Genomic DNA, 12,685 nt, shown 5'->3' on the forward strand with positions numbered 1-12,685 from the left:
CGGGTAGGTGGTCCCGAACTGTGCGTCTAGGCCGGATGGTAACAGGAGGCGAGGGACACAAAGTTTTACCGAGGTTCGGGCCCTCTCGATGGAGGTAAAACTCTACGTCCAGCTTGATTAATATTGATGATATGGGTAGTACAAGAGTAGATCTACCACGAGATCGAAGAGGCTAAACCCTAGAAGCTAGCCTATGGTATGATTGTTGATGTGTATGTTGTCTTACAGACTAAAACCCTCTGGTTTATATAGACACCGGATAGGGTTAGGGTTACATAGAGTCGGTTACAATGGTAGGAGATCTACATATCCGTATCGCCAAGCTTGCCTTCCACGCCAAGGAAAGTCCCTCCCGGACACGGGACGAAGTCTTCAATCTTGTATCATCATAGTCCAGGAGTCCGGCTGAGGGTATAGTCCGGCTATCCGAACACCCCCTAATCCAGGACTCCCTCACCTAGATATTCTCATAACTATGCTCAATTCTGTCAATTGCTCAACAGTAATTCGCTCACCCACCGTAAAATACTTATGCTCTTGAGAGAAGCCACTAGTGAAACCTATGCCCCCCGGGTCTATCTTCATCATATTAATCTTCCAATACTTAGTTATTTCCTTTGTTTTTACTTTTCCTTTATTTTACATTGCATCTTTTCACAAAAATACCCAAAATATTATCTTATCATATCTATCAGATCTCACTCTCATAAGTGACTGTGAAGGGATTGACAACCCCTTGTCGCGTTGGTTGCGAGGAGTTATTTGTTTTGTGCAGGTACTAGGGACGTGCGCGCAACCTCCTACTGGATTGATACCTTGGTTCTCAAAAACTAAGGGAAATACTTACGCTACTCTGCTGCATCATCATTTCCTCTTCGGGGAAATCCAACGCAGTGCTCAAGAGGTAGCAGTATGTTTTAAACCTGTTTCTTTAACGTGTTTGCTGTTGTAACTTGCTCTATGTTGATTTCAGTTTCAATTGAATAAACAGTTATGTTCTCATGCCATGCACATTACAAGTGTTGTTATTGCTGTGTAGTTTCCCACACTTATATTCTGTCTATGCTGCTTTGTCTTAAATAGATATGATTCAAACTGTATCTATCTTGATTTGGCAACATAAACTAGAATGATATAAACCATACAGTGACCATACTACATAGATATATGTTTGTTTCATGTTGTTATCCTTTCCACCTTACTACTGAACTAGTTTACCAAAATGAGTTTCATATACTACATTGTAAACCTGTGATGTGTTTGTTTGTTTCTCTTTTAGAACGCGGATAAAATATTGGAGAAGAGTACCCCATTATGCAATGGTAAAGGAAGTAATGCAGATAAGGTTCAAGATAGTGAGGCATCCATGTTGGTCTCCAAGAAAGCTGATAAAAACTATATTGAAGACACCGAGACAACCCCAAAGTCCTGTCTTGATGTAGTGTTCGAGTTACTGGCTACTACTACTGGCACCAGCTCTTCGAACTTGCTGCCTGAATCAGTTCAGCTTCTTGAGTCTCAACATCAAGTTGAAAGACATCGATTAGATGTTATGCGACAGGAAGCCGATTGACCGAGGAAGTCCCTCCAAAATTCAGATGCATACTTTCTGGTGCAACAGCAAGTGCTGGAGGATTTAAGCGCCAAATAAGAGAAAGTTAATAAGCTTGCTAAGCATCTTGCCAGCATTATGGGTACCCAGGATATTGTTTCTTGAGCTCTTCTGAAGTGGTTTCAGTTCTAGACTTGTTTTGCTGCGGCGTTTATATACTTCTTTGTTCCCTATATTTGCACTAGTGGTGAACTTTGATGCCCAGTGGATGTAATATGTGTAATAGCCGTGATAGTCTAGCGCAAGTTTTTTGCTTATTTATTTCCTTATTGTCTTGTTTATTTGTTTTCTTGTAGTCAGTGCAGTTCTTTTTCTGCGGTTTGCTAGTGGCCGCAATAACCTATTTTTTAAAACTAGGCCACATGTAGCGACCCGACCTCAAACGCTCAAGTCTCTGTGCTTCAGTGTCATCCCTGGATCGGTAATGCTGACATACACAGTACTTGAGGATTTATAACAGAGTAGCAATCACACACTTATTACATCGAATGTCTCTAAAGAGAACTTATTACAATAAATATGGCTTAAGGCCATCTAATACGATAACAGAGAAAGGCTTGGAAGATAAAGTGAGTCCATCAATTCCAACGGCATTGCTGAGGCTGCACGGCAACGACCTGACGAACCTTACTCTTTGTCTGAAAAGTCTGCAACATAATACGTTGTAGCCCGAAAACGGGTTAGCACATGGAATATGATGGAAAAGTTACACAGTAGAGCAAGAACAGAATAATGCTATCACTACATGCATATTTGGCTGGTGGAAAGCTCTATGGTTACAGTTTTGCGAAAAGCCAATTTTTCCCTACAACAAAGGAATAGATTTTAATTTAACTATCATGGTAGTTGAAACATCATTGAGAAGGTTCCTCCAACTCAATCTCAATTAAAGTAATTATCAACCCAACAATATTAATTTAGAGTGATGAGATACTTAAGATACTCCAAGTACTAGATACTCAAGATGTCCATAACCGGGGACACGGCTAACCATGATTAGATTGTACACTCTGCAGAGGTTTGCACACTTTTCCCCACAAGACCCGATCTCCTCCGTTGGATTTCTCGCACTAGAAGATGTTTGAGAAACGGATGACTGAGACACAGCCTTTCAGAAACATTAACTCTCTACTCCGGGTAGACCATACCAAACCTACAACCCACTAACTGCTGATCTACCTCTTCGAGAGCTTCACGTAACTTACTCAACTATGCTAGAGCCCATAATAGCTTGTGGCTGCACATGGAAGTTTCTAGCATGAATCATCTCAGTTCCCTTTGAGCCTGGGTGGCGGTCCATAGGAAGATCACACGAGTAATCCGGGATTTTCAAAAAATACAGGAAACACTGGGTACTCCAGGTGCCTCAATCCACCCAGATGTGTATTTAAGTTGTCACCTTAAGTTGAACCATTAATTATCAATGTCACATCTATCATGGATTTCACTCACTCAAACCACGTCTACGAGCATAGCATAGCATATAAGCAATACGTAGAAGTAACTCCCAAGGTAATAGGTTCTACCTCATCAACTAATTCCCAACCCACATATTAATAACATCCTAATCACGCAATGTTTGAGGATTGGAACTAATGCATAAAACTGGGTGATAAAGGGATATGCTCAAAGTGTTACTTGCCTTGCTGACGATCCGCGTAACCTAGAGACTCCAAATAACATGCTTCGCACTCCGGGAATTCTATCGCAAACAAACAATAGCATACAGAAGAAAACAAGAAAAGAAGCATGGGTAAAACTCAAATAAGAAGGTCTAACCAGAACATTCAACTTAAGAACTCTAGTTTGCAAAAAGAATCAAATCGAACGGAGCAACGAAACTCAAACGGTGAAAGAAACAAGATCTGTTTACTAATCTGGACCTAGGTCAAATTTTACAGTAACAAAAGCTTGTTCAAGTTGGTTAAACGAAAAGAGGGTCTCGAGACGAAGATCTAGGAGCTTGAATCGCCTGATTCCGACAAACGAGCGAAAAGATAAACTAGAATGAAAATTGGATCAGAAATCACGATCAGAAATAACTGCGGGAAAAATCCGATAAAAGAAAACTGACGAACAGGCTAACGAACGAGCATTCTTTGTCTATAATTAACGAGAAAAAACCGTTTGTTAAAACGAACATATGGACGGGCATCCGCTAAATAGAAGAACCGGGAAAAACCGGTGAACCGATCTAAAAAATGAACTAGGGTTTTTTTTCTAAAAAAACCGAATTGGTTTTCTTTTAAAAAACAAACAGCAACGAAACGGCGTGGTACCTCCGGCGAGGCGGGGCTCGGGCGGTGGGCTAGCGGGGTGGCGGCAGCGGCGGCTTGCGGCGACGGCGGCGAGAGGCAGCGCCGCGCGGCTCAGCTTGGGAGCGGGCGGCGGCGGCGGGGGGGTTTGTGGTGGTGGCGGGGGGCTCGGGCGGCATATATAAAGGGCGGGGCGGGGTGGCTTGGAGGAGGGGTAAGGCGGCGGCGGTGGAGGAGTCCGACTCGGACTCTGTCTGAGTCGGCGGCGGCAGCGCGCGCGGCTCCGCGCGGGAGACGGCGGCGGCGGGAGATGGGCCGTTTCGGCCTAGTCGGTATCCGAAGCTCTTTTTTTAAAACAATTCCGCCGAACAGAAAATAATTCCTAGAAAATAAAATAAAGAATCTAAAAATGCCAAAACAAATTTTCACCGTCTAAATAGAATCTTTTTGTTCTGCAAATTTTGATATATTATATGTATTTTTCTGAATTAGGATGATTTAGTTATGATTTTTTCAAGTTTGAAAATTGCCCTATAGTGCCGGTTTGTGTCTCCAACCAGTACTATAGGTCAGACCCCTTTAGTACCGGTTCATGGCACGAACCGGTACTAAAGGTTAGACCTTTAGTACCGGTTCGTGCCACGAACCGGTACTAAAGGTGATCGTGGGGCCCCGGCCTGACGCCAGCCTGCCACCACCCCTTTAGTACCGGTTCGTGCCACGAACCGGTACTAAAGGTTCAACACGAACCGTCATTAATGCAAATCCGTTTGAACCGGCACTAATGGTACCATTAGTACCGGCTCAAATACAAACCGACACTAATGTGCTTCACGTTTGACCCTTTTTCTACCAGTGGGCGTAGTGTGGTATTGCATTAAAGCGAGCGAAAGTTCCGCGTCCGAGCAGTGCTTGATAGCCACTTTGAAACGGAGCGATGTGGAAAGTTAAATGCTCACGACGGAAGTTATCGGGGGAGCCGAATGTAACTTGTAGTAGGAGGGAGCCCGTACAACGAGCCCCTGGGCCTGGCGTTACTCCTTTAAAGGTAGTATTGCTATGGCGAATTTGTGTTGGGTCTAGCCCCATCCTGCGGATTGTATCCTGATATATTAGGTTTAGGCTACTGCCGCCGTCCATCAAGACCCTTGTGAAGTGATATCCGCCAATTACTGGGTCTAATACCAGGGCAGCCCATCCTGCGTGTCGGATACCTGCTGAGTAATCGCGATGGTCAAAAGTGATCTATTGAGATGACCAGTGGCAGGATTTCGTGGTGATGGGCACTTGGGTATACTTTCCTGGGAGTGCCGCATTGTTTTTTTCCTTGATTACGTGTAACACGTTTACTGTTTTGACTTCTGGTGGAAATTGCTTTTGTTCCCCCGTGTCTTGCTTGGGGGGCTCGTCGTCGTCTTCACTTGGTGTATCCTCCCCCTTGTGTACGGCGTTGAGCTTGCCGGACTGCTTGAAGACCCAACATTCTCTGTGGGTATGATTAGCAGGTTTACCAGGGGTACTATGAATCTGACATACTTGGTCCAGAATTTTATAAAGGCTGGATAGTTCGTCCCTGGTGCCTTTAGGGGGTGGCTTTTGGCCTGGCCGAGAGCTTTTGAATCCGGCATTTACTGTCGTGCTCTTCATGATGTCTTCTTTATTCCACCGTTTGTTATTGCTGTTGCGCCGTGATTTCCCGTTTCCATCTCTAACTTCACATGTACTGGGGTCGCTGGTGCTACATCTGGCTAGCCAGCTGTCCTCCCCTGCGCAAAAGCGGGTCATGAGGTTTGTTAATGTGGCCATCGTTCTCGGCTTATTTTGGCCATGGTGTCTGGCGAGCCATTCGTCACGGACGCTATGCTTGAAAGCTGCTAAGGCTTCGGCGTTCGGACAGTCGACAATCTGGTTCTTTTTAGTAAGAAACATGTTCCAAAGCTTTCGGGCTGACTCTCCGGGCTGTTGAGTTATATGACTCAAATCGTCTGCATCCGGAGGTCGGACATATGTCCCTTGAAAATTTGCCCGAAAAGCGTCTTCGAGCTCTTCCCAACTTCCAATGGAGCTTTCAGGGAGGCCTTTGAGCCAGTGACGAGCTGGCCCTTTGAGCTTGAGGGGTAGGTACTTGATGGCGTGGAGATCATCTCCTCGAGCCATATGGATATGAAGGATGTAGTCCTCAATCCAGACCCCAGGGTCTGTTGTTCCGTCGTATGCCTCTATGTTTACGGGCTTGAATCCCTTTGGAAATTCGTGGTCCAGCACCTCATCGGTTAAACATAGGGGGTGTGCGGCACCCCTGTATCTGGGTGTACCGCGTTGTTCGGATGTTTGTTGTGTTGCATTGTATGCTGGGGCGCGCTTGCGTGGTCCATAGATGGATCTTGTTGCACCGTCCTTTGGGTGCGAGCCCTCGCATTGGTTGCGTGTTGTATGGTGAGCGGCATTGTATGCCACTCTGTGTTGGTAGAGGGGTCGTCAATCCGACTAGGTGGCTGCTTTGATATTTGGTTGTGGGGGGTCTGAGGCCTCATCATCGAATTCGGGTGGCAGCTTCCGCTTTGGGTAGCTCTTGTAGGGGTGATTGTCACCGTACCTTGCTGCTGTGTTGAGTATTTTACTCCATCTGATTTGGAGTGTGTCTTGCGTGGCCTTGAGCCTTTGCTTCTGTTTTTTCAGACTCCTCGCAGTGGCAACAAGCCTTTTATGAGCAGTCTGCTGCTCCGGGTACCTGTCCGGCGTTATGTCGTCCGGATCCTTATCCTTGATAGGATTTGTTTGTTCGGTTTGATTATCCGGATTGCCGCTGTTCGGCAGCGGTTCGCCCTGCTCCAGCGTTGGGTCTGTGTGATCGCTATTTCTGTCGAGGCAGGATTTGGGGCGGCGCTTGCGTCGCCTCTTTGACTGCTTTTCGAGGGAACAAGCCTTCGGTGCGTCCTTCCGCTCCTCGTCGTCATCTTTTGGTGCGTCCACCATGTATACGTCATATGACGAGGTGGCGTTCCAGGGCCCAATAGGCGCTGGTTCTTCATCGTCTCCTTCATCAGCGTCCATACCGTCGATGTCTTTGGAGTCAAGGTCGAGCATGTCGGTTAAATCGTCGACCGTGGCCACAAAGTGGGTGGTGGGTGGGCTTTGAATTTCTTCATCGTCCGTACCCCAACCTTGCTGACCGTAGTTCGGCCAGGGCTCTCTTGACAAAGAGAGAGACTTTAGTGTCTTCAGAATATCGCCGAAAGGCGAGTGCTGGAAGATGTTCGCGGCAGTAAACTCCATGATCGGCGCCCAATCGGATTTTATCGGCAGGGGCGTGGAGGTTTCGGGGTTCGGAGAGGAGTCCGGCTCCTTGGAGTCACGAGTCTCGTGGAGTGCGGGGCTGGTGTTCGGCTCAATCGCCGTTGGTATCGCAGCCCCCGAGGCGGCGTCCGACCACCCATCCTCGATTGGCGCGGTTGGCTCCGAATTAAGAGTCGAAGCCGATGCGGGTGCAGCCTCCAGGGCACTGTTCGGCGGCAGAGCTAGATCATGCTCGCCGGGACAGTGCGGCGCGCTCGGCAGTGGCTCGAATCCGTCGAAGATCAAGTCCCCACGGATGTCTGCCGTGTAGTTTAAACTTCCAAATCTGACCTGACAGCCAGGGGCGTAGCTTTCGATCTGCTCCAGATGGCCAAGTGAATTGGCCGGTGGTGCGAAGCCGCCGAAGACGAAGATCTTTCCGCGGAGGAAGGTCTCACCCTGGACTGCGTCGTTATTGGTGATCGTAGGAGCCATCGAGCCTGACGGCGACGACACCGAGCAACTCTCAATGAAAGCACCAATGTCGGTGTCAAAACCGGCGGATCTCGGGTAGGGGGTCCCGAACTGTGCGTCTAGGACGGATGGTAACAGGAGGCGAGGGACACGAAGTTTTACCCAGGTTCGGGCCCTCTCGATGGAGGTAAAACTCTACGTCCAGCTTGATTAATATTGATGATATGGGTAGTACAAGAGTAGATCTACCACGAGATCGAAGAGGCTAAACCCTAGAAGCTAGCCTATGGTATGATTGTTGATGTGTATGTTGTCTTACGGACTAAAACCCTCCGGTTTAAATAGACACCGGATAGGGTTGGGGTTACATAGAGTCGGTTACAATGGTAGGAGATCTACATATCCGTATCGCCAAGCTTGCCTTCCACGCCAAGGAAAGTCCCTCCCGGACACGGGACGAAGTCTTCAATCTTGTATCTTCATAGTCCAGGAGTCCGGCTGAAGGTATAGTCCGGCTATCCGAAAACCCCCTAATCCAGGACTCCCTCACCTGGATATTCTCATAACTATGCTCAATTCTGTCAATTGCTCAACAGTAATTCGCTCACCCACCGTAAAATACTTATGCTCTTGAGAGAAGCCACTAGTGAAACCTATGCCCCCCGGGTCTATCTTCATCATATTAATCTTCCAATACTTAGTTATTTCCTTTGTTTTTACTTTGCCTTTATTTTACTTTGCATCTTTATGACAAAAATACCCAAAATATTATCTTATCATATCTATCAGATCTCACTCTCATAAGTGACTGTGAAGGGATTGACAACCCCTTGTCGCGTTAGTTGCAAGGAGTTATTTGTTTTGTGCAGGTACTAGGGACGCGCGCGCAACCTCCTACTGGATTGATACCTTGGTTCTCAAAAACTGAGGGAAATACTTACGCTACTCTGCTGCATCATCATTTCCTCTTCGGGGAAATCCAACGCAGTGCTCAAGAGGTAGAAGTATGTTTTAAACCTGTTTCTTTAACGTGTTTGCTATTGTAACATGCTCTATGTTGATTTCAGTTTCAATTGAATAAACAGTTATGTTCTCATGCCATGCACATTACAAGTGTTGTTATTGCTGTGTAGTTTCCCACACTTATATTCTGTCTATGTTGCTTTGTCTTAAATAGATATGATTCGAACTGTATCTATCTTGATTTGGCAACATAAACTAGAATGATATAAACCATACATTGACCATACTACATAGATATATGTTTGTTTCATGTTGTTATCCTTTCCACCTTACTACTGAACTAGTTTACCAAAATGAGTTTCATATACTACATTGTAAACCTGTGATGTGTTTGTTTGTTTCTCTTTTAGAACGCAGATAAAATATTGGAGAAGAGTACCCCATTATGCAATGGTAAAGGAAGTAATGCATATAAGGTTCAAGATAGTGAGGCATCCATGTTGGTCTCCAAGAAAGCTGATAAAAACTATATTGAAGACACCGAGACAACCCCAAAGTCCTGTCTTGATGTAGTGTTCGAGTTACTGGCTACTACTACTGGCACCAGCTCTTCGAACTTGCTGCCTGAATCAGTTCAGCTTCTTGTGTCTCAACATCAAGTTGAAAGACATCGATTAGATGTTATGCGACAGGAAGCCGAATGACCGAGGAAGTCCCTGCAGAATTCATATGCATACTTTCTGGTGCAACAGCAAGTGCTGGAGGATTTAAGCGCCAAATAAGAGAAAGTTAATAAGCTTGCTAAGCATCTTGCCAGCATTATGGGTACCCAGGATATTGTTTCTTGAGCTCTTCTGAAGTGGTTTCAGTTCTGGACTTGTTTTGCTGCGGCGTTTATATACTTCTTTGTTCCCTATATTTGCACTAGTGGTGAACTTTGATGCCCAGTGGATGTAATATGTGTAATAGCCGTGATAGTCTATCGCAAGTTTTTTGCTTATTTATTTCCTTATTGTCTTGTTTATTTGTTTTCTTGTAGTCAGTGCAGTTCTTTTTCTGCGGTTTGCTAGTGGCCGCAATAACCTATTTTTTAAAACTAGGCCACATGTAGCGACCCGACCTCAAACGCTCAAGTCTCTGTGCTTCAGTGTCATCCCTGGATCTGTAATGCTGGCATACACAGTACTTGAGGATTTATAACAGAGTAGAAATCACACACTTATTACATCGAATTTCTCTAAAGAGAACTTATTACAATAAATATGGCTTAAGGCCATCTAATACGATAACAGCGAAAGGCTTGGAAGATAAAGTGAGTCCATCAATTCCAACGGCATTGCTGAGGCTGCACGGCAACGACCTGACGAGCCTTACTCTTTGTCTGAAAAGTCTGCAACATAATACGTTGTAGCCCGAAAACAGGTTAGCACATGGAATATGATGGAAAAGTTACACAGTAGAGCAAGAACAGAATAATGCTATCACTACATGCATATTTGGCTGGTGGAAAGCTCTATGGTTACAGTTTTGCGAAAAGCCAATTTTTCCCTACAACAAAGGAATAGATTTTAATTTAACTATCATGGTAGTTGAAACATCATTGAGAAGGTTCCTCCAACCCAATCTCAATTAAAGTAATTATCAACCCAACAATATTAATTTAGAGTGATGAGATACTTAAGATACTCCAAGTACTAGATACTCAAGATGTCCATAACCGGGGACACGGCTAACCATGATTAGATTGTACACTCTGCAGAGGTTTGCACACTTTTCCCCACAAGACCCGATCTCCTCCGTTGGATTTCTCGCACTAGAAGATGTTTGAGAAACGGATGACTGAGACACAGCCTTTCAGAAACATTAACTCTCTACTCCGGGTAGACCATACCAAACCTACAACCCACTACCTGCTGATCTACCTCTTCAAGAGCTTCACGTAACTTACTCAACTATGCTAGAGCCCATAATAGCTTGTGCCTGCACACGGAAGTTTCTAGCATTAATCATCTCAGTTCCCTTTGAGCCTGGGTGGCGGTCCATAGGAAGATCACACGGGTAATCCGGGATTTTCAAAAAATACAGGCAACACTGGGTACTCCAGGTGCCTCAATCCACCCAGATGTGTATTTAAGTTGTCACCTTAAGTTGAACCATTAATTATCAATGTCACATCTATCATGGATTTCACTCACTCAAACCACGTCTACGAGCATAGCATAGCATATAAGCAATACGTAGAAGTAACTCCCAAGGGTTTGAATGTAACAGGGCAATAGGTTCTACCTCATCAACTACTTCCCAACACACATATTAATAACATCCTAATCATGCAATGTTTGAGGATTGTAACTAATGCATAAAACTGGGTGATAAAAGGATATGCTCAAAGTGTTACTTGCCTTGCTGACGATCCGCATAACCTAGAGACTCCAAATAACATGCTTCGCACTCCGGGAATTCTATCGCAAACAAACAATAGCATATAGAAGAAAACAAGAAAAGAAGCATGGGTAAAACTCAAATAAGAAGGTCTAACCAAAAAGTTCAACTTAACAACTCTAGTTTGCAAAAAGAATCAAATCGAACGGAGCAACGAAACTCAAACGGTGAAAGAAACAAGATCCGTTTACTAATCTGGACCTAGGTCAAATTTTACAGTAACAAAAGCTTGTTCAAGTTGGTTAAACAAAAAGAGGGTCTTGAGACGAAGATCTAGGAGCTCGAATCACCTGATTCCGACAAATGAGCGAAAAGATAAACTAGAATGAAAATTGGATCAGAAATCGCGATCAGAAATAACCGCGGGAAAAATCTGATAAAAGAAAACTGACGAACAGGCTAACGAACGAGCGTTCTTTGTCTGTAAATAACGAGCAAAAACCGTTCGTTAAAACGAACGTATGGACGGGCGTCCGCTAAATAGAAGAACCGGGAAAAACCGGTGAACCAATCTAAAAAACGAACTAGGGTTTTTTTCTAAAAAAAACCCAATTGGTTTTCTTTTAAAAAACCAACAACAATGAAACGGCGTGGTACCTCCGGCGAGGCGGGGCTCGGGCGGTGGGCTAGCGGGGTGGCGGCAGCGCGGCGCGGCAGCTTGCGGCGACGGCGGCGAGGCGCGGGAGGCAGCGGCGCGCGGCTCGGCTTGGGAGCGGGCGGCGGCGGCGACGGGGTTTGTGGTGGTGGCGGGGGGCTCGGGCGGCATATATAAAGGGCGGGGGCGGGGTGGCTTGGAGGAGGGGCAAGGCGGTGGCAGTGGAGGAGTCCGACTCGGACTCTGTCTGAGTCGGCGGCGGTAGCACGCGCGGCTCCGCGCGGGAGACGGCGGCGGCGGGAGATGGGCCGGCCCGGCTGGGTTTCGGCCTAGTCGGTATCCAAAGCTCTTTTTTTAAAACAATTCCGCCGAACAGAAAATAATTCCTAGAAAATAAAATAAAGAATCTAAAAATGCCAAAACAAATTTTCACCGTCTAAATAGAATATTTAGAATGAAGTAAACATTTTCTTGGCCCTAAAATGCAATTTTGAAAAAGTGCAAGTTTTCTAATGCAAATAAAATCCAAAAGAAATCAAATATTTGATTATAATATTTTTCCTCCAATATTTCAATTATTTTGGATAAGTCATATTATCTCCTCTCATATACTTTAATATGAAATATTTTCGGAGAGAAAAATAATTAAAACCAAACTCCTCGTTTCATAATTTGATAAAAATCAAATTTGAAAACCAGGGAAATCCCCAACTCTCTGCGAGGGTCCTTGAGTTTCTTAGGATTTCGAGGATCGCGAGATGAAAAGCAATAAAATATGATATGCAAGAATGATCTATGTATAACATTCCAAATTGAAAATTTGGGATGTTACAAATCTACCCCCCTTAAGATGAATCTCGCCCTCGAGATTCGGGTTGGCTACAAAATAGGTGTGGGTGGTCTTTGCGAAGATTATCCTCTCGTTCCCATGTGGCTTCATCCTCGGTATGATGGCTCCACTGAACTTTGCAAAACTTAATGACCTTGCTACGGGTGACTCGACTGGCAAACTCCCAAATCTTGACTGGCTTCTCCTCATAAGTCAAGTCATTGTCCAACTGAATCGCC

This window comes from Triticum urartu, chromosome 6A, assembly GCF_056163025.1.
Source record: "Triticum urartu cultivar PI428250 chromosome 6A, HENAU_Tu73, whole genome shotgun sequence".
Lineage (NCBI taxonomy): Eukaryota > Viridiplantae > Streptophyta > Magnoliopsida > Poales > Poaceae > Triticum > Triticum urartu.